This window comes from Oncorhynchus gorbuscha, linkage group LG04 (assembly GCF_021184085.1).
Source record: "Oncorhynchus gorbuscha isolate QuinsamMale2020 ecotype Even-year linkage group LG04, OgorEven_v1.0, whole genome shotgun sequence".
Lineage (NCBI taxonomy): Eukaryota > Metazoa > Chordata > Actinopteri > Salmoniformes > Salmonidae > Oncorhynchus > Oncorhynchus gorbuscha.
Window position 1 is genome coordinate 1,378,224 of NC_060176.1, and position 23,086 is coordinate 1,401,309.

The window sequence follows — 23,086 nt, forward strand, 5'->3', positions numbered from 1 at the left end:
CAGTCCCCTCCTGTACTCCCTGTTCACTCATGACTGCACGGCCAGGCACGACTCCAACACCATCATTAAGTGTTCTTATGACACAACAATGGGGTTAGATAGTTCAACTAAGCTGATCTATTGTATAAGTTATATTTTTCATGAATCAATGGGTAATAACAATTCATTAAAAAGTCTAAAAATGAATGTAGCAACTGCAGATTGCCTCTTTAATCCCTGGCGCTGCCCATTCAAAAATACGCTTTGCAAAAACTGGCAAGTGTGCCCTCTATCCATCTCTATGGTTGGAAAACAAGGCAGGGATAGACAGAAATAAGCAGTTGTATACTACAATAATAGATATTGTTTCTCAAACACGGATGTTACTAGTCTTTCCTGTCTTCGGCTTTGCGGATTGTGTGTAAAGGATTACATTTTTGGATTGAATTGAATGGTTTTAAAACAAACAAACCAAGCATACCTCGCACAATCATTAACACGTTAATCAAAAGCCTCTTAAAAGGTAGACAATTTATTTAACAAAAATATCAGCTGAGATCAGCTCCTATGTCGTACAGGAAAATGTTTACAAAGAGAGAACAGTAAATGTTTACAATACAGGAAGTTGAACTAACAATACACATAATATTACAGTTGAAGCTGAGGTCCGGGTTTAACTACAGGTTCATTCACACATAGTGAGGGATCACATTATAGGCTACAACAAGATGTAGGTGGGTCCATAATGTACTACAGTTGTGTAGGTATAGTATTCATACATTATATTACAATATAACACATCTATCAACAGTCATAGATATGCATACTGTAAAGATCTGGCTCATGACATCAGAACAACTGTGTAGATGTTTTAATACTAACTAGTGTACTTCAATGATAATCTGAGGACAACCACTGGAATTTAGCTCAGGTATGATGGTGCATTGCATCTGACTGTTGTTCATTCAATCTCTAGATTATATCTGTCCCTATCAAATAACGCCAAAAAAACAGAGCGAGGAAATCTCAAGTCCTTGAATGTTGGACTACGACAAATGTTCCTGATCTCGTTGACCACAGGCTAGATGCAGTGAGTATTTGATCCTGTGTGAGCAATGCATGTTCACCATGGTGCTGCTAACCTGCTTGTGTAAATAACAAGGGTGGCTGCTCACAAGGAGGACCATAGTAAACATGTACAGCCACTAAGTACAGACAGATAATTCTCCCAGTTGTTAATAGCAGGCCCCAGCTACATTAGAAATTCTCACAACTTCACACCATAACGCAACCTTCGCATCCTAATATAGTAATTATAGAATTTCTATTCATGAGATACACCTATTCAATTCTGGATTGTGATCTGTTACCATACTAGAAGAGATGTGAGATTGGTGATATGTAGATGTATCACATCTATCAGATTTACAGCATACCTGCACTGTAGCAGTACACCCCATGCTTCTGGAATGGAGGGGGGAACCCAAAGCTGCGCACCCCTGGTTCCAGGGGGCCACAGTTGCGGCTGGGTTTGGTGATGGGGTAGCGCAGGCTCCCATCGGCGAGCCATCCGGCATCACAGTGGTTCAGGCCCATGAACCTCCAGGCGACATAGAGCTGGCCCACCTTGGCTATCTGGGCCCCGTCGTTGAAGCACGCCTGCTGGGCCTCAGTGAGGTTGACCTTCTGGGGGTGCTGGAGGTAGTAGACCTTACCTGGAGAAGAGAAAGGGAAACTGTATTGTCTACCCATCCAAATCCAAGCTTAGCATATCTAAACACTCTTAGAAAAAAAGGTGTTATCTAGAACCTAAAATTGTTCTTTGGCTGTCCCCATAGGAGAACCCTTTGAAAAACCCTTTTGTGTTCCATGTAGAACCCTTTCCACAGAGGATTCTACATGAAACCAAAAATGGTTCTACCTGGAACCAAAAATGGTTCTACCTGGAACCTTAAAGGGTTTTCCTATTGGGACAGCCGAAGAACCCTTTTGGAACCTTTTTTCCTAAGAGTGTACACATCCAGTTACACAGTGTTAATCTTTCTCTATGGGATGTACACATCCAGTTCCACAGTGTTGATCTTTCTCTATGGGATGTACACATCCAGTTCCACAGTGTTGATCTTTCTCTATGGGATGTACACATCCAGTTCCACAGTGTTGATCTTTCTCTATGGGATGTACACATCCAGTTCCACAGTGTTGATCTTTCTCTATGGGATGTACACATCCAGTTCCACAGTGTTGATCTTTCTCTATGGGATGTACACATCCAGTTCCACAGTGTTGATCTTTCTCTATGGGATGTACACATCCAGTTCCACAGTGTTAATCTTTCTCTATGGGATGTACACATCCATTTACACAGTGTTGATCTTTCTCTATGGGATGTACACATCCATTTACACAGTGTTGATCTTTCTCTATGGGATGTACACATCCAGTTCCACAGTGTTGATCTTTCTCTATGGGATGTACACATCCAGTTCCACAGTGTTGATCTTTCTCTATGGGATGTAGACACCCAGTTCCACAGTGTTGATCTTTCTCTATGGGATGTACACATCCAGTTCCACAGTGTTAATCTTTCTCTATGGGATGTACACATCCAGTTACACAGTGTTGATCTTTCTCTATGGGATGTACACATCCATTTACACAGTGTTAATCTTTCTCTATGGGATGTACACATCCAGTTCCACAGTGTTAATCTTTCTCTATGGGATGTACACATCCAGTTCCACAGTGTTGATCTTTCTCTATGGGATGTACACATCCAGTTCCACAGTGTTGATCTTTCTCTATGGGATGTACACATCCAGTTCCACAGTGTGGATCTTTCTCTATGGGATGTACACATCCAGTTCCACAGTGTTGATCTTTCTCTATGGGATGTACACATCCAGTTCCACAGTGTTGATCTTTCTCTATGGGATGTACACATCCAGTTCCACAGTGTTGATCTTTCTCTATGGGATGTACACATCCAGTTCCACAGTGTTGATCTTTCTCTATGGGATGTACACATCCAGTTCCACAGTGTTGATCTTTCTCTATGGGATGTACACATCCAGTTCCACAGTGTTAATCTTTCTCTATGGGATGTACACATCCAGTTCCACAGTGTTAATCTTTCTCTATGGGATGTACACATCCAGTTCCACAGTGTTGATCTTTCTCTATGGGATGTACACATCCAGTTCCACAGTGTTGATCTTTCTCTATGGGATGTACACATCCAGTTCCACAGTGTTGATCTTTCTCTATGGGATGTACACATCCAGTTCCACAGTGTTGATCTTTCTCTATGGGATGTACACATCCAGTTCCACAGTGTTGATCTTTCTCTATGGGATGTACACATCCAGTTCCACAGTGTTGATCTTTCTCTATGGGATGTACACATCCAGTTACAAAGTGTTGATCTTTCTCTATGGGATGTACAGAAGTCTAAACATCTCTCACCTCGGAGGGGGGAGGAGGAGCAAAACACATCGTAGCGGTGGAGGTGTGGGTGGCGACTACCGTAACTCCTAACCCCGGGGGAGAGGCCCAGTCCCCCACAGGGCCTTCGGGGCTTGGTGATGGGGTACTGCACTGTCCCGTCAGCCAGCCAGCCTGCGTTGCACCAGTTCAGACCCTCCTCCCAGGCCTGGAACAACTGCTCGAAGGTGGCCAGAGTGGAGTCCTGCTCCTGGCAGACTTGCTGAGCATCATGGTAGGTCAGATTGTAGCGCCCGTGAGGAGGCTGGTAGGGAAACACCACAACTGGAGGGGAACAAGAGATATGTAATGACTGTAATGTAATTCTATTTTTCAGCCAAACAACAGCCCTGCCACTGGAATTACAATAAGGCTGAGGGATAGGACTGGAGCAATGTAACCACAGGTGCAAAGGCAGACAGTCCATGAGATCTAACTGATAGTTTTAACCATGTTTTGAAGCGATACATTGTTTGTTTACAAAGACAAGGTTTACAAACAACGGAGTAAAACAACATATTCTGGGTTTGTGATGGGGTAAAGCAGTTGTACATGGCTCATTAGGAATTGCTTGTGTACGAGTGGCTCTGTTTTATAAAGTCGTTGGTCACCTTTCCAAGTGTGTTGCATTACGGGGATAAAAATTGTCAGACTTTCGCTTCCATGTTGACCTACTTTGACGCAATTAATGTACACAGTGGATATATAGAAATTAAGGGGTTATTTGAGGCTCTCCCTCACTAATTGGCCAAGGCTTTCGACTCTGTCAATCACCGTATTCTTATCGGCAGACTCAACAGCCCTGGTTCCTCAAATGACTGCCTCGCCTGGTTCACCAACTACTTCTCAGACAAAGTTCAGTGTGTCAAATCAGAGGGCCTGTTGTCCGGACCTGTGGCAGTCTCTATGAGGGTACCACAGGGTTCAATTCTCGGGCTGACTCTTTTCTATGTATATATCAACGATGTCGCTCTTGCTGCGGGTGATTCCCTGACCCACCTCTACGCATAGAGGTATACTGTATTCTGTATAGATCTGGCCCTTCTTTGGACACTGTGTTAACAAACCTCCAAACGAGCTTCAATGCCATACAACACTCATTCTGTGGCCTCCAACTGCTCTTAAATGCTAGTAAAACCAAATGCATGTTTTTCAACCGTTCCCTGCCCACACCCGCCCACCCAACCTAGCATCACTACTCTGGACGGTTCTGACTTAGAATATGTGGACAACTACAAGTACCTAGGTGTCTGGCTAGACTGTAAACTCTCCTTCCAGACTCATATTAAACATCTCCAATCCAAAATTACATCTAGAATCGGCTTCCTATTTCACAACGAAGCCTCCTTCACTCATTCTGCCAAACATACCCTCGTAAAACTGACTATCCTAGCGATCCTCGACTTCGGCGATGTCATTTACAAAATAGCCTCCAATACCCTACTCAATAAAATGCTGAGGTAGATGCAGTCTATCACAGTGCCATCCGTTTTGTCACCAATGCCCCTTATACCACCCACCACTGCGACCTGTATGCTTTAGTCGGCTGGCCCTCGCTACATTTTCGTCGCCAGACCCACTGGCTCCAGGTCATCTATAAATCTATTCTAGGTAAAGCGCCGCCTTATGTCAGCTCACTGGTCATGATAACAACACCCACCCGTAGCACGCGCTCCAGCAGGTATATCTCACTGGTCATCCCCAAAGCCAACACCTGTTTTGGCCGCCTTTCCTTCCAGTTCTCTGCTGCCAATGACTGGAACGAATAGCAAAAATCTCTGAAGCTGGAGACTTATATTTCCCTCACTAACTTTAAACATCAGTTATCTGAGCAGCTAACCGATCACTGCAGCTGTACATAGTCCATCTGTAAATAGCCCACCCAATCTACCTACCTCATCCCCATATTGTTTTTATTGACTTTTCTGCTCTTTTGCACACCGATATTTCTACTTGCACATCACCATCTGCTCATCTATCACTCCAGTGTTAATTTGCTAAAATGTAAATACTTCGCTACTATGGCCTATTTATTGCCTTACCTTCTCACGCTATTTGCACACACTGTATATAGACTTTGTTTTTTTCTATTGTGTTATTGACGGTACTGACTGCTTGTTTATTCCATGTGTAACTCTGTGTTGTTGTTTGTGTCGCACTGCTTTGCTTTATCTTGGCCAGGTCGCAGTTGTAAATGAGAACTTGTTCTCAACTAGCTTACCTGGTTAAATAAATAAATAAAATCATGTATTAAAGTTGTTAATAGCAGTGTAATCATGTATTAAAGTTGTTAATAGCAGTGTAATCATGTATTAAAGTTGTTAATAGCAGTGTAATCATGTATTAAAGTTGTTAATAGCAGTGTAATCATGTATTAAAGTTGTTAATAGCAGTGTAATCATGTATTAAAGTTGTTAATAGCAGTGTAATCATGTATTAAAGTTGTTAATAGCAGTGTAATCATGTATTAAAGTTGTTAATAGCAGTGTAATCATGTATTAAAGTTGTTAATAGCAGTGTAATCATGTATTAAAGTTGTTAATAGCAGTGTAATCATGTATTAAAGTTGTTAATAGCAGTGTAATCATGTATTAAAGTTGTTAATAGCAGTGTAATCATGTATTAAAGTTGTTAATAGCAGTGTAATCATGTATTAAAGTTGTTAATAGCAGTGTAATCATGTATTAAAGTTGTTAATAGCAGTGTAATCATGTATTAAAGTTGTTAATAGCAGTGTAATCATGTATTAAAGTTGTTAATAGCAGTGTAATCATGTATTAAAGTTGTTAATAGCAGTGTAATCATGTATTAAAGTTGTTAATAGCAGTGTAATCATGTATTAAAGTTGTTAATAGCAGTGTAATCATGTATTAAAGTTGTTAATAGCAGTGTAATCATGTATTAAAGTTGTTAATAGCAGTGTAATCATGTATTAAAGTTGTTAATAGCAGTGTAATCATGTATTAAAGTTGTTAATAGCAGTGTAATCATGTATTAAAGTTGTTAATAGCAGTGTAATCATGTATTAAAGTTGTTAATAGCAGTGTAATCATGTATTAAAGTTGTTAATAGCAGTGTAATCATGTATTAAAGTTGTTAATAGCAGTGTAATCATGTATTAAAGTTGTTAATAGCAGTGTAATCATGTATTAAAGTTGTTAATAGCAGTGTAATCATGTATTAAAGTTGTTAATAGCAGTGTAATCATGTATTAAAGTTGTTAATAGCAGTGTAATCATGTATTAAAGTTGTTAATAGCAGTGTAATCATGTATTAAAGTTGTTAATAGCAGTGTAATCATGTATTAAAGTTGTTAATAGCAGTGTAATCATGTATTAAAGTTGTTAATAGCAGTGTAATCATGTATTAAAGTTGTTAATAGCAGTGTAATCATGTATTAAAGTTGTTAATAGCAGTGTAATCATGTATTAAAGTTGTTAATAGCAGTGTAATCATGTATTAAAGTTGTTAATAGCAGTGTAATCATGTATTAAAGTTGTTAATAGCAGTGTAATCATGTATTAAAGTTGTTAATAGCAGTGTAATCATGTATTAAAGTTGTTAATAGCAGTGTAATCATGTATTAAAGTTGTTAATAGCAATGCTTGAACAGATGGATGCTGAGGTAGAGCAGGACACAAAGTGTTAGACCAGGATTCAATCCCATCCTGGGTTATAGGCATAGGCATTGCGCTTTTTAAAGGCAATTTACGATTGAGCCGACACTTACAGTGTTTATCGTGAATGGGATCTTCGCAAACGCGGGAACATTGCCTTTAAAAGCCTCAACTATAACCCGCAATTGCATTGAATCCCAACCTTAATGTTTTTCTGAACATGTTAAAAACTTCATGACAAAACATGCTAATTATAATCTGGTGATGTGCTCATTGATGTAAATGAAACATTTCCAAAACTCACAAAGAACTGGACACTTTCACGTAAGGAGAACAGTAAAACATAACATTCCACAAAGGTTTCAGACATAGGAATTGTTAGCTGGGTTGTGTGTGTGTCAGAGGAGGCGGATGGGAGGAGCTATAGGAGGATGGGCTCATTGTAATTGGCTGAATGGAATAAATGGAACTGTATCAAACACATCAAACATATGGAAACCACGTTTGACTCTGTTCCATTGATTCCATTCCAGTCATTACAATGACCCCGTCCTCCTATAGCTCCTCCCACCAGCTTCCTCTGGTGTGAGTGTAACGGAGATAAGATCGTGATGTTAGCTCACTCCATTGAATTGGATATTTTTTTTTGTGGCGCAACTGGTTAGTACGTTGTCAAGCATGGTGGTCACCTGTGTTGGTGAGGCAGAGGGCGCAAGATCAAGTACTGGTAATGATGTTGTGAGCGAGGAAGCAACACTGCTAAGCCTGGTACATGTGCAAGGATTTAATGTTTGAATTGAACGTTATAAAAACACAAACAAACCAAGCATGCGTCCAAAGTACGCAACATCATTAACACATGAAGCAAAATGTTGACTATTTATTTTACAAAAATAAGTTAGTATACGTGTCCGTTATCGTCTAAAACCATGTTAAAACCCACCACCTACATAATCAAACCAGCCAACCAAGTGAGGTACAGGCCATACAGTATAAAATATAAGTACTTGTTTTTTAGATAAAGATAATAACAGCTTATAAATCATCACAGAACTGGTTATTCTTGATAATGAATGAATGACCTATTAATTCGGAGTTCAGCTCCTATGTCATACACAAATATGTTTACAAAGAGAGTACAGCAGATAAATACAATACATGAAGTATAAATACAAATATGCATAATATTGCAGTTGAAGCTGAGGTCAGAGTTTAAATACAGATTCATTCATACTTAGTGATGGATCACATTATAGCCTACAGCAAGATTTAGGTGGGTCCAGAATTATTGGTAAAACATATCAATATTATAATAATATTATTATTCTGTATAATATTCATACATGACATTAGAGGATCAGTCATAGATTAATTCAAGGACCACTTCACAGTTTAACTTCATATTTGTTACATCCAGCACCATACCAGTGTCTGCATATGTGAAATGGTTTTGTAGTCAACAAGGGGTGCGCTCGTAAATTCACTCTGGAGTGCTAGAGAGCGCTCAGAGTGTGCTCTGGGCGTTCGTAAGCGCTCTGGGCGTTTGTCAGATTGTCCATTCGTATATTCAGTGTTTCGCTCTCGGAGCGTTCAGAGCGAACACTGGATACTCTGGCCAAGGAGTAGGGTTGTTCTGAGCGTTCTGGCCTCACAACAGCAGTCAAGCACCCAAGCTAACTGGCTAAAGTTAGCTAGCTTGCTAGCTACTTCCAGACATAAATGAGAGAATACTTCCCTCTGACCATGTTATCCAGAGTTTTGGTGACTAACTGTGCTGCTGGCAACAATTTAATGATGCTTTTTTTTACCGATGTTTACTGACACCGGCCATATTCAACAGGTGTTGAGAGTTCGCAAATTCATCAGTGATTCTGCGCTCTGTCACACTCAGACGATAGTGCTCTGAAATCGGAGTAGATAGCCAGAGTGAATTTACGAACGCACCCAAGGTAGAAGAAAATTACGCCCGGTGATGTCAAGAAGACTGGAAAGTCATTGTATGAAAGTCTTTGTTTTCATTTGAAAATGACAGATGATATCACTGGGAGTCATTTGGTTACAACCCTTTCTTCCATCTTTTTGACTACAAAACATTGAAACGCTCCATTTCCATATGTAGACTGGTATTGTCCTAGATATAATGAATATGAGGTAAAACTTCTATAAAAAAGATACCCTTTACCATAAAGAGAAAGGACATCCCAATCCAGGGAGAAGTCATTGAACAAAATGTTCCTTTTGTTACAGTGAGTGGCTAACCCTGTGTGGGACATGCATGTTGTTCACCATGGTGTTGCTAACCTGCTTGTCTAAATCACAAGGGAGGCTGACAGACTAGCGAGGACTATAACCCTGAAACACAACCATCAGGCCATCGTATCCCAGTATGATTATTTTTTGTCAAGCCTTCACCACAGTAGAGGCCCTCACACACCATACCACAACTTTACATCATAACACAGCCCTCTCACCATAGCCTCTTGAATTTCTATGCATGTCAACATTCATTCATGTGGATTTCGGTTTGTTCCTCTACCTACTATGAGAGATGTAAATGGTATGACCTAAGGTTGGTATGTACTTTTACCACGTATATCAGATTTACCGCGTACCTGCACTGTAGCAGTACACTCCGTGCTTGCGGTGCGGTGGGGCAAACCCAAAGCTGCGCACCCCTGGTTCCATGGGGCCACAGTTGCGGCGGGGGTTGTTGATGGGGTAGCGCAGGCTCCCGTCAGCAAGCCATCCGGCATCACAGCGGTCCAGGCCCATGAACTTCCAGGCGGCGTAGAGCTGGCCCACCTTGGCAATCTGGGCCCCGTCGTTGAAGCACGCCTGCTGGGCCTCAGTGAGGTTGACCTTCTGGGGGAGCTGGAGGTAGTAGACCTTACCTGGAGAAGAGGACATGGCAGAGACCGGAGGTGGATAAGGTGATCAATTCAAAGTTATGCATCTAAGGGAGCTCACTGAAAGTTCACCACAAAATGAAAGTTACTGTAAGAGTCAATTGCAGATTTCTTCAAATACATATAAAAGAATGTTACACAATAGATGGACTGTGCTTGACACTAGTTGTAGGGTGAATTATCTCTATATCTGCACCTGTATAGTGTGTACCTGTATAGTGTGTACCTGTACAGTGTGTACACCTGTATAGTGTGTGTGTGTGTGTGTGTGTGTGTGTGTGTGTGTGTGTGTGTGTGTGTGTGTGTGTGTGTGTGTGTGTGTGTGTGTGTGTGTGTGTGTGTGTGTGTGTGTGTGTGTGTGTGTGTGTGTGTGTGTGTGTGTGTCACCTCGGAGGGAGGAGGAGAAACAGAAGGCGTCGTAGCGGTGGAGGTGGCGGTGGCGTCTACCGTAGCTCCTAACCCCGGGGCGAGGCCCAGCCCCCACAGGGGCTCCGGGACTTGGTGATTGGGTACTGCACTGTCCCGTCAGCCAGCCAGCCCGCGTTGCACCAGTCCAGCCCCTCCTCCCAGGCCTGGAACAACTGCTCGAAAGTGGCCAGAGTGGAGTCCTGCTCCTGGCAGACTTGCTGAGCATCATGGTAGGTCAGATTGTAGCGCCCGTGAGGAGGCTGGTAGGGAAACACCACACCTGGAGGGGAGCAAGAGATATGTAATGACTTTTAAGGCACAATCCTTCATTAGTTTCTCAGCCAAACAGCAGCCTTACTTGGTTAGCCTAACTTAGTTCTAGCTGAGGGATGGGGCTGGACCAAGGTAACACTTCAACCCATAGAGGGAACCTCAGATGTAGTGCATGACAGTACATGACATCAATAACAATGGGTAAGGCAGATGAACAGTACTAAACACATACATTATGTTTTTCAAGAATAAATTGATAGGCTTTATAATATATAATTCATTTAAATGACCACATAATAGCTGTAAATATTGCAGATTGCACCTTAATTGTGTGTGAGTACAGTAGTGATGGGAAGGGGCTGGATGACACTCACAAATGAGGTTGTTATACTGCACTATAATATATTATACCTCGTAGCTCGAGGTTAACAGTGGCGCTCTTGTCCTCCAGCCCGTCGATGACCTCACAGCGGTAACGACCCGTGTCATTGAGCTGGAGTTCAGTCATGACCAGCGAAGCATCTCCTGGTGAGTCCTGTCTGAGATGCACCCGGTCCCTGAGAGATAAATAGAGGACTTTGTTATCATCAATGTGTTGAACAGATGTATAAATATTTTTGTGCAGGCAAACTCAAAATTATCCATTGTATCACAACAGTTGTGTGAAATGCATTTTTCCTCATCTATACAGCCCAGAGTGTCAGTGGTGTAAAGTAACAAAATAAAAAATAAAAAAAAGTATTACCTATGTAGTTTTTGGGGTACCTGCACTTTAGTTGAATATTCATATGTTTGTCAACTTTAACTCCACTTCATTCCTAAAGAAAATATACTTTTTTATTCCCATACATTTTTCCTGACACCCCAAATTGCTTGTTACATTGAAACGCTCAGGCAGGACAGCAAAAAGTGTCCAATTCACACACTTATCAATATAACACACCACCACCCCCATGTCTGCTCTGGTGGACTAAACTCATGTTCCGTTGGCCAGTTTTGGAGCGTGTCCCTGGCTGTCTTTAAATCAAGAATCTGACAGTCTGGTTTGCGTAATATAAAAAATGTAATTTAAAGCATTCACATCGACTTTTGATACTTATGTATATTTAAGACCAGATACTTTTGGACTTTAACTCCAGTAGTATTTTACTGGGTGGCTTTAAAAAAATGATTGAGTCATTTACAACCTCATGCTAATCACATTAACCTACGTTAGCTCAACCGTCCCGCAGGGGACCCACCAATCCTGAAGAAGTTTTAAGATAGTTTTACTTTTACTCAAGTATGACAATTGGGTACTTTTTCTACTTCTGCCAAGTGTGAATTAAGCCTTTTTCAAAATGTAACCTTTATTTATACAGTGAAGTCCCATTTCGACAGATGTCTCTTTGCGAGGAAGCCTGAAATTCACAAAAATGCAGGACAAGAAATGCAAGGTACATAATAAGGAATTTGTGACACAATTATAACAATTTACACCTGCATTAAGAATAGCTAGAGTACCTGAAATCCCCAAAGCTGTGAATGCGGGGCCCGATGGCCACTAGAACGTCTGTCTCATGGCCCCCCACAATGGGCAGCCAGGACCACTTCACCCGCACCCTCCTGGGGGAGCTCAATTCTGGCTCGTACCAGTATCGGCAGGATAGGGTTGCGTTACTCCCTCGCAAAGCGAACACAGAGGGCTGGGAGGAGTCCACATGGAGCTTTACACCGTTAAAGTGGACTAGAAAGGAAAATACACACGAAACAGCAGTTAGTCAGACTTCATTTGGGTCTGTGCAACCCCCCCTGAGAGTTTGAATTGATAAGCCATTTCTGGGTCGTGTTCATTAGGCACCAAGGGACTGAAAGAGGGAGGAACTACCTGGACTTGCTCAATAAGAAAGGCTCACTATCATTTTCAATTGCAAAACATTTGTGTGTATGTTACATGGAAGGTGGATGCATTGCCCCTACCTAAGGCATGTACTCATGTTCAACTCTTCATTCATAAAACATAAGTGTATGCTCCTACTCTCTCCATTGCCGTTTCTGTTGAGAATGTCTTGGTAGAAGAATCTGTTGGAGGAGTATCCGAGGGCGGACAAGCAGGAGAGGAGCAGCTGCAGCAATATCACCAACAGGGGGCGAGGGTGAGCCACCATCATCCTTGTCACTGAACCATAGAGGATACAAGCAAATATAAGGATCTGGGGTATGAGTATAGTGTCTTTAGCCTAATTATAATACTCTCCCTTCTCCCCGAAGTGTGCACTTGTTCACTCCCCTCATGGATATAAAAGGACTGGACTGATATCTGTTCAGCCAATTCAACCACCGTTTCAATTATTTTAAATCCTTGAGTGGGAGCGAACCAGTGCACAATGCAGGGAGAAGGTACAAAAATGGAGTTGGGATGGTGTCTTGACTGGATCCCCTTCCCAGTGGTTCCCATATGGTGGGACGGGACCCAGAGGAAGGTCACAGATAATTCCCTCTGGGTAGCGGCTAAACACTGGGGCCTGTTCAGACACATTGATTTAGATTATGTGGTGGGTCTAAGAGCTGTAAAGGGTGTGGGAACCACTGACTTTGACTGACCCCAATCTCAGTTAGCACTAGCTTCTCCCTCCCCTGCTGCTGGCCTATCTCCCTAGCCCTCATACTGTTACGTTCCACTTGCATATTAACAGTCGTCGTAGCTATAAACTGCCAATAGGTGGCAGTATCATACCATGTTTCGTATGGCAAATCTGCAACTCACAAAATACTTTTAAAAAATGTGAAGTTTATGTCACTGTTTGAGCATTGCAATGGTTGTAGATGAACATTTTTGTTTTGTTTTATTTAGTACTTAGTAAACGTTGGCTCCTAGTCCAAAACTGATGTGAAAACAACATCTTAATTTAGCAATAATTTGTCTGTGCTCTTGCTCCAGATGTCGGTGCTTCTGACCCAAATACAGTCTAGTTAACCAGGGTAAATACGGGAACAAAATGCATAATACAATTAAATCCATCTAAAACATTTTACTGCAGTTCTTTGCCCTGAATACTAGATCTGGAAGACAATTTAATTGAATGCACACACTGTATATATATTTTGTTCTATTGTGTTATTGACTGGACGTTTGTTTATTCCATGTGTAACTTTGTGTTGCTGTTTGTGTCGCACTGCTTTTCTTTATATTAGCCAGGTTGCAGTTGTAAATGAGAACTTGTTCTCAACTGGCCTACCTGGTTAAATAGAGGTGAAATAAAAGATAACATAATACAAATGCACGATTCATTCAGGAGTATCTGTAATACACTCACTAGGGAGCGTAGCCTAGTGGTTAGAGCGTTGTACTAGTAACCGCAAGGTTGCAAGTTCAAACCCCCGAGCTGACAAGGTACAAATCTGTCGTTCTGCCCCTGAACAGGCAGTTAACCCACTGTTCCTAGGCCGTCATTGAAAATAAGAATTTGTTATTAACTGTAGGTTAACTGCCTGGTTAAATAAAGGTAAAACAAAATGTCTATAGTCCATTCTTTCCCTGTTATTTTCTCAGAGGTTTGCCATGGAGTGGAGGGTCGTGTTTGTAGGTTATTACATTTCAATGTGTTTTACAGATTATTAAAAAACAAAACTTTTGGTCACAAAAAAACAGCACTCAAAATATTCAATAGGCAACAATACATGTGTTTTGATTCAACATCTCAATTAGACTTCTTGATCATCATAGTTTTTGATTCTAATATAGAAACCTATAGAGGCGATATGCACCGTAATAGTCAATTTCCCAGAAAGTCGGTAAGGAATATGATACTGCCTCCTGTTCTGCACACCTGACATTTACTTACACATAAGAGACGATTCAGGTAAAACAATTGATCAAACTACGTAGCGGCGATACGAGTAATACAATTTATCAACCTGAATCAGAATAATCTTTTTCAACCTGATACCGTTAATTTGTCAACTGTTTTATGATATTCTTCATGTGGTGATGATTATTTACTTACAGTTGAACAACTAGCTGGTATAATGCCGCGTGACTTTTCTTCGAGTTTTTATTAAACCCCAAAATATTACGTCAAAGAAAAGCGAGAGATGCAGCTTCTTCTGATGGATGTTCAGCAGAAAAAAGTTGTAAGTATGCGGAGTTCTTGGACGGTCCTCAGAAAATATACCCGCCTGTGGTTATAGTGGTACTATGGATTCTGACCCCAATGATGACACAAAAACCATATCCAAGTACCTGGCTTCAAAAGAATAGATGAAAATAATCCACAAGTTGTCCCAAAAACCTTGAGCAATTTACGGTTGTGTGAATGTATTAGAAACAAAGCAAAACCGATCCATCAGACCATTTGTTTTCATTATAAACGGATCCAATGCATAATTACCAGGTCAGCAGAAATAATGACGGACATGCTCTAATACACTGCATGAATTGAGTCCCTTTCCCCAGAGTCTCTCAAACTTTAAAGGGACAATCTGCGATTGCTACATACATTTGCTGACATTTAAATAATGATATATAGAGTGAGCTCAAAGTATTAGGGCAGTGACACCTTTTTGTTGTTTTGCCTCTGTACTGCAGAACTTTGGATTTTCAATGATAACAGCACGTTTTCGACATAGTCCCCCATTTTAGGAGACCAAACGTATTTTGACAAATTAACTTACAGTATATGTGTTAAATTTGTCGAAAGTGTAGTGTTTGGTCCCATATTCCTAGCACGTAACGACTACATGAAGCTTGTGACTTTAGACATTTGTTAGATGCATTTGCTGTTTGTTTTGGTTGTTGTTTACGATTATTTTGTGTCCAATAGAAAGTAATGGTAAATAACGTATTGCGTCATTTTGGAGTCACTTTTATTGTAAATAAGAATAGAATATGTTTCTAAACACTTCTACATGAATGCGGATGCTACCATTATTACAGATAATCCGGAATGAATCGTGCATTTATTTTTATTTTTAATTTCACCTTTATTTAACCAGGTAGGCCAGTTGAGAACAAGTTCTCATTTACAACTGCAACCTGGCTAATATAAAGCAAAGCAGTGCGACACAAACAGCAACACAAAGTTACACATGGAATAAACAAACGTTCAGTCAATAACACTATAGAAAAAATCTATATACAGTGTGTGCAAATGAGGTAAGATTAGGGAGGTAAAGCAATACATAGGCCATAGTGGCGAAGTAATTACAATTTAGCAATTAAACACTGGAGTGATAGATGTGCAGAACAAGTTCTCATCTTAACCCAAATAAGTAAATGTACTGCTGTCTGTATCGGTGGCAGACGGTTTATGTTTAGACCGACACTGTTTAGCAATATAATCTTGCGCTGCTGTATTTTGTTTATCTCAGGGATTGACCCAGGATGACACTTAATTGCGCAATATGTTTAAATGGCCATTTATTCTGTTTTGGTTTATTAGATGCTAAATGAACACTTTATTAGCGGGAGCCTCCTCAGTCATATGTTAGTAGAAGTTAGTGAGAGGTGAACGTATAGTTGGGATTTTATTTTTACCCCTCGTTAGAGGTCGCGCCTTGCATTTTTGGCATCAATCAGACAATGTGTTTATTATTTGTATTTTTTCCCTCCTATTTGTGTATGCCTGTTAAAAAGGTGGGTTGAGGGGGGGGGGGATAAATGCTGGGGAAAGTTGGGGGACAGGGTGGAGCGTAAGGGTGCTTGCCGGGGGGGAGGAGTCGGTTGGATACTGCTCTGGTGTAGGTGCTACATATGCTGATCGTAATGGTTTGGTGGGCTTTCTTACCTTTTTATTGAGTTACATGTTATGCAGGCCTCTATATGAACTACAAACGAGAGGAGGGCGGGGCTTACATTTACTTCCTGGAATGTCAAGGGTTTAAACGAACCAATTAAGAGAGGCAAGGACCTAGCCCACTTGAAAGCACTCTCGTCTGATATTATATTTTTGCAAGAAACCCACCTGAAAAACAATTCTCATAGCAGACTTAATTGTAGGTGGGTGGAGCAAGTGTATCACTCTAACTGCTCTGCCAAAACGAGAGGCAGCGATTCTGGTACGAAAGGAATTCCCTTTCTACATAAAACCACCATTGCGGATAAAGAGGGTCGTTATGTGATCGTAATAGAAGAACTCCACTCTACTTCTGTAACTCTACTAAATATCTATGGGCCAAACATTGATAACCCCTCTTTTTCAAAAGACTCCTTGCCCTGATTCCAGATATCTCTCAGACTAATCTGGTCATTGGAGGGGACCTTAACTGTGTGCTAGACCAATATTTGGATAGATTCTCTACCCGGTGAACCCCTACCTCCTATTCAAGTGAATTCTTGAATACCTACATAAAAATCAAATTTATTAGATATATGGAGGATCGCTAACCCTACGGGTAGGGAATACTCCTTTTACTCTCATGTTCACAATGTTTATACCCAAATTGACTACTTTTTGGTTGATGCGAAATTACTCCCCTATACCTGTAATGTGAGGTATCAGGATTTTTTTAAAAATCTCTGACCACAGTCCACTCACCTTCTCCCTGAGATTGGGTGACATTGTACCAAACGAGAGGGTCTGGAGGTTTGAATCCTCAGCATCTCACATTACCAACATTCTGTGAACATCTTAAAGACCAAATTAAATTTTTCTTTGATACCAACAACACAGAGACTTCCCAGCATTATTGTGGGAAACACTGAACACTGGCTGTATCATCTCCTTTCAGGCTGCCAGGAGTAGGCAAAACAGGGGGAAACATTTAGAATTGAAGGGACAAATTCACTTACTAGATAGGGAGAATGCTAGCCATCCATCCATGGAGAACCATAAAATAATTACTTGAATATAATCAGATTCTCTCAGCTAAAATTGCTAAATCTTTTCTCTATGCCAACCAAAAATATTTTGAATTTGATGACAAACCACACAAATTACTCGGCAGACAACTTCAAAAAAAATGTGAGTGACTGAATGAAGTTAAATCTGCATCTGGGGAATTACTCTCTTCCCCCAAAGGCATCAATGACAGATTCCGTCAGTTTTACGAGACTCTATATACATCTAAAGCAGATCCTAACCCCTTAATTATGCAAAAGGAAGATTCCAACTTCCTGAATAAGGAAATTGCTCTTGGGGAAATTCGAGAAACAATTAAATCTCTAAAGAGTGGCAAGACCCCTGGCCCAGATGGATACCCTGGTGAATTGTATAAAAGATGTTGGTTCAGGCCAATGAGGATGGAGCTCTCCCACCTACTTTGGATGAGGCGTTCATTACAGTTATACATAAGAAGGGTAAAGATCCGGAAGAGGTATGGTCATATAGACCAATATCTCTCCTTAATACAGACCAAAAGATTTGAGCAAAAACTCTGGCTAACAGGATTAGCACTTTAATGGGCAAATTGGTCCATTCGGACCAGTCCAGCTTTATCCCTAACAGAAACTCATTCTTCAATCTCAGGCGCCTCTTCATCATTATGTATGCTCAGAGGTTACCCAACGGGGACCTTGCCGTTATATCTCTTGATGCCGAAAAGGCCTTTGGCCAAGTTGAGTGGTCCTATCTATTCAAGATCCTACAGAAATGTAATATTGGAGATGGGTTCATAAATTGGATCCAGCTTTAATATAGGAACCCTTGTGCAAGAATACTCACTAACCAATCATTGTCGCCCGATTTAACCTTTGTAGAGGGACAAGACAGGGTTGTGCGCTGTCGCCTATGCTCTTTGTTCTAATTATTGAACCTCTCGCTCAGGCGATCAGATCTCATGCAGCAATACATGCCTGTAATACTAAAGTTACTCTAAATAAGATTTCCCTATACGCAGATGACATTCTCCTCTATGTAACAGAACCCCAAGCTAGTATTCCAGCTATTCTTGATGTGATTAATTTGTTTGGTACCTTCTCGGGATGCAGAATAAATTGGAACAAGAGCGAATTAATACCCATACGGTTGCAAAACACCTCTTGGTTAGAACATCTTCCAGTTAAGTTATCTTCAGAAAAATGTACCTACCTAGGAATTGTAGTTACCAAACAAAACTCCTCACTATTTAAAGAGAATTTCCCCTCTCTGAGGCAAAAACTCAAGGCAAACATACAATTTTGGAGAACTCTCCCAATTTCTCTGCTCTGAAGAATTAATGGCATTAAAATGGTCTTCCTCCCACAACTGCTCTACCTATTCCAGAACATCCCAGTATTCATACCTAAATCCTTTAATAAATAACTGGACTCAATAATCAATCCTTTCATCTGGGATTATAAAACACACAGGATAGGTAAAAACACCTCTGTAAATCCAAGATGGAAGGAGGATTGTGTCTCCCAAATTCTATATTTGACTATTGGGCTGCTAACCTCCTGGCGTTGTTACGTTTCTGCTGGATGACACACTTCCGCCTTCCAGCTGGCTTAGTATGGAGCGTGAGGACGGACTCTTTCTCTATTGGCGCTGTGATTTTGTCGCCTGTCAATCTGGAGATGTCACTTTATAGTAACAATCCTATTATACATAGCACAGTCCAAATCTGGAAGCAAATTTAAGTCCACTTTGACCTTAGATCAATATCCTTCATGATCCCTGTTGCGAGGAATCCCTCCTTTGCCCCCTCTAACCTTGATAATACCTTTGAGCGATGGGGAGAGTTGGGGATAAGTACCATAGGGGATCTATACATAGAAGGGACTTATGCCTCCTTTGAGTTGCTGAGGGAAATGTATAATCTTCCCAGAAGTAACTTTTTCAGATACCTACAGATTAGAGACTATGTTAGAAAATACCTCCCAACATTTGGGAATGCTAAACCATCCATGACAGATGTATAAAATACCCCCATGTCATGCCCACCTCAGAAACAGAGTTTATTTAAGTCAAACTGATATCTTGTCTATATGACACCTTCTCAATCTGTTAATACTAAACAAGCACACCTTCTAATAGATGCCATTAAAGGAACAAAATGGGAGGAAGAACTAGGGACTGACATTTAAATGACAAACATGGTGGCAGACTGGGAAGAGAGCTTGGAGTATATCCACACATGCTCCATTAACTCCAGACATCGTCTCATACAATTCAAGGTATTACACAGATTACACTATTCCAAAATTATGCTGCAAAGGATATTTCCTGATACATCCCCTATGTGTGATAAATGTCAGGCTGTGCAGGGTACACCACTCCACTGCTTTGCCCTATGCTCTAACTTGTATGGTTATTGGTGTGGAATTTTTAAGATCCTCTCTGAAGTTCTGGAGACTTCAATTGACCCAGACCCGCTTTTGATAATCCTGGGAGTGTCTGATTCCCTAAACGGATTAACCAACCCCCCAAAACAACATCTCTTAAAGTCTCATTTCGGCAATAAAATGCATTTTGTTGTTTTGGAAAAGGAAGGAAGCTCCCTCTACCAAATTATGTCTCAGCGATTTGGCAAACACTGTACACTTAGAAAGAATTAGATATATTCTGAACAATAAATGATCAACATTTGATCAAATCTGGCAGCCTTTCCTCTCTTACTTGGTCCAGTCGGCGCTGTGAATGTATACATTTTAACGTACTCTCAATTGTAATATTTTAATCTACCTTTTGTCACGTCTGCTCCCGCTCTTCTCCCCCCTGGTGCTTGAGGACACCAGGCTGCCTTTCATTGCACACTCCTGCCATCGATTACGCACACCTGCCTTCCCTCGTCACATCAGCGTTAGTGGACTCACCTGGACTCACTCATCACCTGATCACCTGTTCATTTCCATTTGTCAGTTCCTCATCACCTGTTTATTTCCTCCCCTATATTTGTCAGTTCCTCATCACCTGTTTATTTCCTCCCTATATTTGTCAGTTCCTCATCACCTGTTTATTTCCTCCCCTATATTTGTCAGTTCCTCATCACCTGTTTATTTCCTCCCTATATTTGTCAGTTCCTCATCACCTGTTTATTTCCTCCTCTATATTTGTCAGTTCCTCATCACCTGTTTATTTCCTCCTCTATATTTGTCAGTTCCTCATCACCTGTTTATTTCCTCCCCTATATTTGTCAGTTCCTCATCACCTGTTTATTTCCTCCTCTATATTTGTCAGTTCCTCATCACCTGTTTATTTCCTCCCCTATATTTGTCAGTTCCTCATCACCTGTTTATTTCCTCCCCTATATTTGTCAGTTCCTCATCACCTGTTTATTTCCTCCCCTATATTTGTCAGTTCCTCATCACCTGTTTATTTCCTCCCCTATATTTGTCAGTTCCTCATCACCTGTTTATTTCCTCCCCTATATTTGTCAGTTCCTCATCACCTGTTTATTTCCTCCTCTATATTTGTCAGTTCCTCATCACCTGTTTATTTCCTCCTCTATATTTGTCAGTTCCTCATCACCTGTTTATTTCCTCCTCTATATTTGTCAGTTCCTCATCACCTGTTTATTTCCTCCTCTATATTTGTCAGTTCCTCATCACCTGTTTATTTCCTCCTCTATATTTGTCAGTTCCTCATCACCTGTTTATTTCCTCCCTCATCACCTGTTTATTTCTATATTTGTCAGTTCCTCATCACCTGTTTATTACCTCCTCTATATTTGTCAGTTCCTCATCACCTGTTTATTACCTCCTCTATATTTGTCAGTTCCTCATCACCTGTTTATTACCTCCTCTATATTTGTCAGTTCCTCATCACCTGTTTATTCCTCATCCTCCTCTATATTTGTCAGTTCCTCATCACCTGTTTATTACCTCCTCTATATTTGTCAGTTCCTCATCACCTGTTTATTACCTCCCCTATATTTGTCAGTTCCTCATCACCTGTTTATTTCCTCCTCTATATTTGTCAGTTCCTCATCACCTGTTTATTTCCTCCCCTATATTTGTCAGTTCCTCATCACCTGTTTATTTCCTCCTCTATATTTGTCAGTTCCTCATCACCTGTTTATTTCCTCCTCTATATTTGTCAGTTCCTCATATTTGTCAGTTCCTCATCACCTGTTTATTTCCTCCTCTATCATTTGTCAGTTCCTCATCACCTGTTTATTACCTCCTCTATATTTGTCAGTTCCTCATCACCTGTTTATTTCCTCCTCTATATTTGTCAGTTCCTCATCACCTGTTTATTTCCTCCTCTATATTTGTCAGTTCCTCATCACCTGTTTATTTCCTCCTCTATATTTGTCAGTTCCTCATCACCTGTTTATTTCCTCCTCTATATTTGTCAGTTCCTCATCACCTGTTTATTTCCTCCTCTATATTTGTCAGTTCCTCATCACCTGTTTATTTCCTCCTCTATATTTGTCAGTTCCTCATCACCTGTTTATTACCTCCTCTATATTTGTCAGTTCCTCATCACCTGTTTATTACCTCCTTTATTTCTATATTTGTCAGTTCCTCATCACCTGTTTATTACCTCCTCTATATTTGTCAGTTCCTCATCACCTGTTTATTACCTCCACCTATTTCCTCCTCTATTTGTCAGTTCCTCATCACCTGTTTATTTCCTCCTCTATATTTGTCAGTTCCTCATCACCTGTTTATTACCTCCTCTATATTTGTCAGTTCCTCATCACCTGTTTATTACCTCCTCTATATTTGTCAGTTCCTCATCACCTGTTTATTACCTCCTCTATATTTGTCAGTTCCTCATCACCTGTTTATTTCCTCCTCTATATTTGTCAGTTCCTCATCACCTGTTTATTTCCTCCTCTATATTTGTTTATTTCCTCAGTTCCTCATCACCTGTTTATTTCCTCCCCTATATTTGTCAGTTCCTCATCACCTGTTTATTACCTCCCCTATATTTGTCAGTTCCTCATCACCTGTTTATTTCCTCCCCTATATTTGTCAGTTCCTCATCACCTGTTTATTTCCTCCCCTATATTTGTCAGTTCCTCATCACCTGTTTATTTCTATATTTGTCAGTTCCTCATCACCTGTTTATTTCCTCCTCTATATTTGTCAGTTCCTCATCACCTGTTTATTTCCTCCCCTATATTTGTCAGTTCCTCATCACCTGTTTATTTCCTCCTCTATATTTGTCAGTTCCTCATCACCTGTTTATTTCCTCCTCTATATTTGTCAGTTCCTCATCACCTGTTTATTTCCTCCTCTATATTTGTCAGTTCCTCATCACCTGTTTATTTCCTCCCCTATATTTGTCAGTTCCTCATCACCTGTTTATTTCCTCCTCTATATTTGTCAGTTCCTCATCACCTGTTTATTACCTCCTCTATATTTGTCAGTTCCTCATCACCTGTTTATTTCCTCCCCTCATATTTGTCAGTTCCTCATCACCTGTTTATTTCCTCCTCTATATTTGTCAGTTCCTCATCACCTGTTTATTTCCTCCTCTATATTTGTCAGTTCCTCATCACCTGTTTATTACCTCCTCTATATTTGTCAGTTCCTCATCACCTGTTTATTTCCTCCTCTATATTTGTCAGTTC

At 40.6% G+C, this 23,086-nt stretch overlaps 1 pseudogene; it reads right to left on the bottom strand.

Moving 5' to 3' along the window:
- Positions 1-490: 490 nt before the first annotated feature.
- On the bottom strand, positions 491-15,118 carry LOC124033512 (annotated as a pseudogene).
- Between the last annotated feature and the right edge of the window lie 7,968 nt (positions 15,119-23,086).